The sequence below is a fragment of the Parasteatoda tepidariorum genome, chromosome 1 (genome assembly GCF_982258835.1).
Source record: "Parasteatoda tepidariorum strain Cologne lab strain chromosome 1, Ptep-v5.0, whole genome shotgun sequence".
Classification (NCBI taxonomy): domain Eukaryota; kingdom Metazoa; phylum Arthropoda; class Arachnida; order Araneae; family Theridiidae; genus Parasteatoda; species Parasteatoda tepidariorum.
In genome coordinates this window covers 12,433,438-12,439,437 of record NC_141755.1, presented here as the reverse complement: position 1 = coordinate 12,439,437, position 6,000 = coordinate 12,433,438, and positions in this window count along the sequence as shown.

Sequence of the window (6,000 nt, the reverse complement as noted above, 5' to 3'; positions counted from 1 at the left end):
GCGAAGTCTTTTTTTGTGGCCCGCGAACCAAAATATATTAGCTGTCATTTTTTGCGGTCAATTTTCGTAGAAAATCTATATGGGTTTTAAACACTTTTAAGTTTTATATCTTAACAATTTGATATCTGTTGCAGATTAACTATTTAATACATAGATGCACATTAAAGTTATTGTAGGAAGAATTTTTTAATATGAAATTAAATATTTTTAAAGATCTTCTTATTTATTTTAATTTTGTAATTCAACACTTTTGTTAAATATCTGACAATATTTATTAAAAATCTGACAGTAATATTTAATGCTCATTCAGACATAAAAGAGTCCTATATAAAATTTTGATAAAGTTGCGGCCCGTCATTTGACTGGTGTTTTTAATTGCGGCCCCCGGCCTCATGTAAGTTGGAAACCCCTAATTTAGAAAGTCACATATAGGCTTAAAAAAATCACCTTCAAGTAAGCATCCGTTATAGTTTTCATCAATAAGTGCAAGTTATATCGCTATCTATCGATCTCCTCAAGTTATATCGCTATCTATCTTCTCTAAAGACAAATCACCCTTCTATTTACAGACGTACTTAAAAAATTTTTAAATAGAATTTACTCAAAGTTTCATAAATTTAAGAACGGATAAAAGGATCCTGCCTTTTTAAAAAACGTAGTTTTCAAAATTTTTCGTTATGTTTTACTTTATTCAAAGTTATAAAGCCTAAAATCTCAAAATAAAAAATAGGTACCTAATGTAGGAAAACGTTTAAACTATAAAAGAAAAGATTGAATAGCGAGATAGAAAAAGAAACAAATAATAATGAATAAAATAAAAGGCCTCATGGATCGTAAATATCTTTCTTATCATCATCAATCTCAACTGGGTTTGAATTTAATTGATTCTTGAAAAAGCAATCATATTTCTCATAAAGCATTCTCATCATTTTGTTTTCGACGTTAAGTTCATGAAAATTTTTCTTTCTTTAAACATCCTAAATACAATAAATCTCTGAATGACGTCAAATGTTTCATAAAAGTTTGTTATTATGGTAAGCAAATGAGCTTTTTAATGATATTGATTTCCTAGAACGTTTCCATAAAGAATAGCTTTTGTGGAAATAAATTTGGTCATGATTTATACGAGGTAAATAAATTAAATGTTTTAAGTCATTTTTCAAGAGAAATATTATTATTGGGGTATTTAATATTCATAAAATCAAAATAAGGAAATAAAAATTTGTCAAAAATATGTGTTTCAGAACTTATGAAAATAGTTAGAAGTTTTTTAATAATTAAACGTTAGTAAAAGTTAGACGTTTGTAATAGTTAGAAGTTTGTTAATTATTATAGTTTTAAGATAGACTGTTAGATAGTTTTTTTTTTCTTTTCGTGTTATTATCCTAATGAAAACATTTTTAAAATGTAAGAATTTCTGTTTATTTTTCATAGAAATCAGTTTACATTTTCTCCTTAGAAATTCAACGCAATTTAAAGCTACGCTTCCTCCGGGATTTATAGTTGTTATAGTAATAATAAAATTTATAATTGTTAAGGAGGAGACCTATTGTTCTTTACATCTCCTATACAATTCAATCCTTCTTTTCCTTTTTGTTTACGCAACATACTGAACTAATGTTATTTTATGATGCCGTTTCATTGCTGTTACACATTGAGAATATAACTTCGCGTTAGTTTGGCGCAGTATAGCCGGGTAATGGGGGCAAGATTCATAATATTAACTTGTTTTGTATGATTATCAATTATTTAAAAACCGTGATGGCTCAGAAGATAGAGTGCTAGCCTCCCAATATGGTGCCAGTGTTTAAATCTCAGCTATGTTTACTCGATACGAATTCCAACCTTGGCTCGCACCAACCACAATGCTGATGTAAAAATATCCTCAGGGGTAGACGGATCATGGGTTTGAGTCCGTGATAGGCGTTTTTCTCTTCATGTAACGCAAATGCGCGTTAGTTCCATCAAAAGTTCACCACGATGGCGAATTTCACTAATACTTAATCCAGGAGTTCCCTTGTTTTCTAGATTGGGTTCAAAATTACAAGGCTACGGAGTTGAACATAATAGTAAACTTTAAAAAAATGGGTTGGCTGTTCAACGACGGTTATAAAATCCTTATTTTAAAGAGAAATTCAACAAAGATTTCGTGGCAAGTACTAAAAAGCAATTTGAAATAATTTCCTGTATTCAATTATAAATAGACATACGCTTTATTTAATTTATTTATAATATTTTTTAAGATAATTTAACATTTTTGAAATCGAGATATCTGAAGCAAATATGACTCTAATTTTTTTTTGTGGTCATTAATTTTTTTTTTCATAAATTTTTTTCATTAATTTAATTTTTTTTGAACAAGGTTCTAAGCAATATAATTATTGAGTTTCCTTCTTAAAAGCTAAACCATTTCTTTCAAAGCTTATCAATGAAAACATTTTAAACTAAAGAACTTTTAGCAACTAAAAACTCTCCAGCAGCTGAAATGCTTTATTTGAGCCGAAAATTCTGATGAAAAAAGCTACTAGTTAGCTACTAAATATGTTGACTGTTTACATAGAAAAAAACAATCGCTTGCATTTAAACTTTTTAAATACTTAGATATGTTTATTTATTTTATATTAAATTTTATTTTGATCATATTTTTAATTGCTTGTAGGAATTCTTGGAGAAAAAAACAATTTTAAAATCAAACAATTCTTAAGAAAATCCTTTTATTTATTTTTAAGCTAGCTTTATTTCACATTTTTTAAAACTTTAATTATCACCAGGAAACTGAATTCTAATTGTCTGAAATAAATCGGTATTTAGTAAAATTTAGAAGTTTTCCCCAGTTGATGTAAAATTTTAAAATCAAATAATTTTATTATTTCTAATTTTATTATTTCTAATTTTATTTTATTTTTCATTTACTTTGCTTAATTTATCTTAGAACTTTTTAGATGAACTGGTTTCCTATGATCTAACATAAGTGCTTGTGATATTCAGTGTAACGTACTAGTTTTCTTCAAAAAGATGTACGATTTTAAAATCTAACGAATTTTATTTGATTATTATTTTTTTGTAACTTACTTCATGTGAACTTTTTTGTTTCCAAAAAGTGCTTTCCCATAGTAAAAAATGAATGTCTGTAGCATTCAACTATGTAATATTTTCCCTAAGAAAATGTTTCAACACCACCTGTTATTTTTAAATCCCCCTGAATAAATTAAACATGTTTCTAATTACATGATTGTATAGAGAAAAATTCAAATAAAAGAAATCAGTTCTACAAGAAGTGAAATAAACCATATTCCCATTGAATTCCTTTATTTATGCTTGTACACTTTGGGAAGAAGAGAAAAAACACTGTGAGGTAAAATCAGAATAACTAAACAGTAATCCTTTCAATAAATCTATCATTGAAATCTATGGGCGGTGAATTGTGTTCATAGTTTTACTAAAATGCTAAAGGAAGTTTTGAGATAAATTAGCATTACCTGACTGTGTAACCCTATTTTATCCTGCAGAGAGAGAGAGAGAAAGAAAAGAAAAATCTAGAAAATCGGGCGCCAGCCGACGTGTCTTTCTTTTTGCATAGAATTTATTTCGTCTATTTCGACATAAAAATTGAGGAGCTCCATTGATGGCATTGAAACTAGTCCATAAAACTATAATAGAAAAATCTGCTTTTACAGGATTTTTTTTTTCTTTTAAGAATAAAGATAATAGCTATGTTTATTGTTATTTTACATAAGTCTTTAAATTTCTTTTTTATTCGAATGTGGCTCCTACTGACATATGTTTTCTCGAGTATAGACTTCATTTTGACAAAACATTGTCTAGTCATTGATGACGTGGAAATTATTCCGTAATAAAATAGGGAAAAATGCTTTTAAAATTTCTTATATAGTTTTTCTGTTTTAGGATAAAGGAAAAAACCATGGCCATTGGTACATTTTATAAATTGGTACATTTACTGTTAGCTTAAACTTGGCACAAACCTAAATTAATTTTTCTTGAACATAAACCTTGTTTTGTATAAAAATTTACGAGCTTGTCTATCATTTGTAACTTTTTTTTAACAAGAAAAACGAATATTTAAATAAAAGAAAACATTTTCTAACCTTTAAAAAAAAAAAAAAAAAAAAAAGCATTGAAGTTTTACATGACCAGAAACTTGCTTTAACCCTTTTGTACAAACAATTAAGATATACTTTCTAAAACTTAGACATATAATGCTAAAAATTGCCTAAGTTTAATTTCATAAAATATTAGCCTCAATTATCATTAGATGCGCATAGTTTAGAGAAATTCATATAATCTCGTGACATCTAATTATAAATTTTCATCGATGTTATTTAAACAGCATAAATAAAATTTAAATATGACTCCTTTTTTTAAAAAAAAAAAGAAACTGTTAAAAAAGAAAAAAATTCGTTGTCTAACAAGAAATGGTAAATGGCACAAAATAACGCTCTGAAGGTCAATTGGGCAGTACTTCTTTTAAACTTAATCACAGGGCGATAAGTTTGTCGTTTAATGATCAAAACTGACACCTCCGATAATGAGGTTTTGGGCGACAGACTGTCAAATTACAAAAATTCAAATGACGAAAAACTAATTGTGACACACGTCAGCATTTAGGCGAAGAAAATTGATTGATCAAATATGAATTTGTGACAAATATCAGCTTGAACTGATGCTAAATAGTTCTTTCGCCAAAATTCTAGACTAAATAATTCGAAGATTCTTTTAATGGCTCTGACGCAAAAATTCTAGACTGAATAACTTAATGCTTTTTTTAAGACCCTCACGCCGAAAATTCTAGATTAAATAACTCGAATGTATTTTAACACACCTAGCGCCAAAACTTTCCAAGATAACTTGAATATTTTCCAGTGGCTATCACGCCGAAAATTCTTGACTAAATTATTTGTATATTTCACAATGCTCTTGAGCAAAATTTCGAGATTAAATAAATTTAAGATTTTTAATGGCTTTCGAGCAGCTTTTCTAAACTAAATAACTCAAACGTTTTTCTCAGGCCCTTGAGCCAAAACTTCCAAATTGAATAACTCTAATGTTCTTTAATGCCTCTAACGCCAATTTTCAAGCTAGATAACTCGAATGTTTTTTCAGTAAGCTATTGAGCTGAAAATCATTACTAAATTGAATGTCTTTCAGTGCTCTTGCGCAAAATTTCTATAAAAAAAATCATTCATTCGGAAGCTTTTCAATGGCTTTTGCGCCAAAAATTGTACACTTAATGACTCATTCTGCTTCTGAAGTTTTTCGGTCAGTATACATTGTAAAAATAAAATAAATCTTCTTGTCGACCAATCATGATGCAGATAAAAATAAATATATTGCAATCTCAGATGTCTGAAGGAAAGCATAGTATTGCCCAATCTCTAAGTTTTATTCAAGGTTTTATTGCGGTTTTTTACATCTGTGCTTTAAGGCTTTATCACGCAAAGGTTTAAAAAGGGGAAAAACACTTTTTTAATAAATAATATAAGAATCATTTCATTCAAACATAAAACATAAGAAGGAACAACATTATTGTATAAAATTTTTGTCTAAAACATTTAACCAAGTGATTTCCTGGGCAAGAATCCTTGCAAATTTATTTAAATTGCGTCTATTTTGTAGCAACAATCTATAACCTTTTATTGCTCACGAGTCACATAGTTTTAAAAGAAAACATTTGTAGATTCTTGTTGAATGTCATGATAGGTGTTGTGTATTTTTTGTCATATTTTCTGTGATTTTAGGAAGTTAATATACACCATTTAATAACTTCAAAACACAAGATAATATATAGGCGTCTTTGAGGTGAATATAGTTGGCGACCTCAGGTTCAAATCAAGTCACGACTGAAAAATATTATTTGTAACTTTGTGTTAAATACACCTGAGATGGCAGCCTTAATAATCAGGTAGCAATTTTTTTTTTCAAATTAAAAAGAAATGTAAATAGCCAATTCACAGGCCCTTTGAGGTTCAACAAAATCCTCTC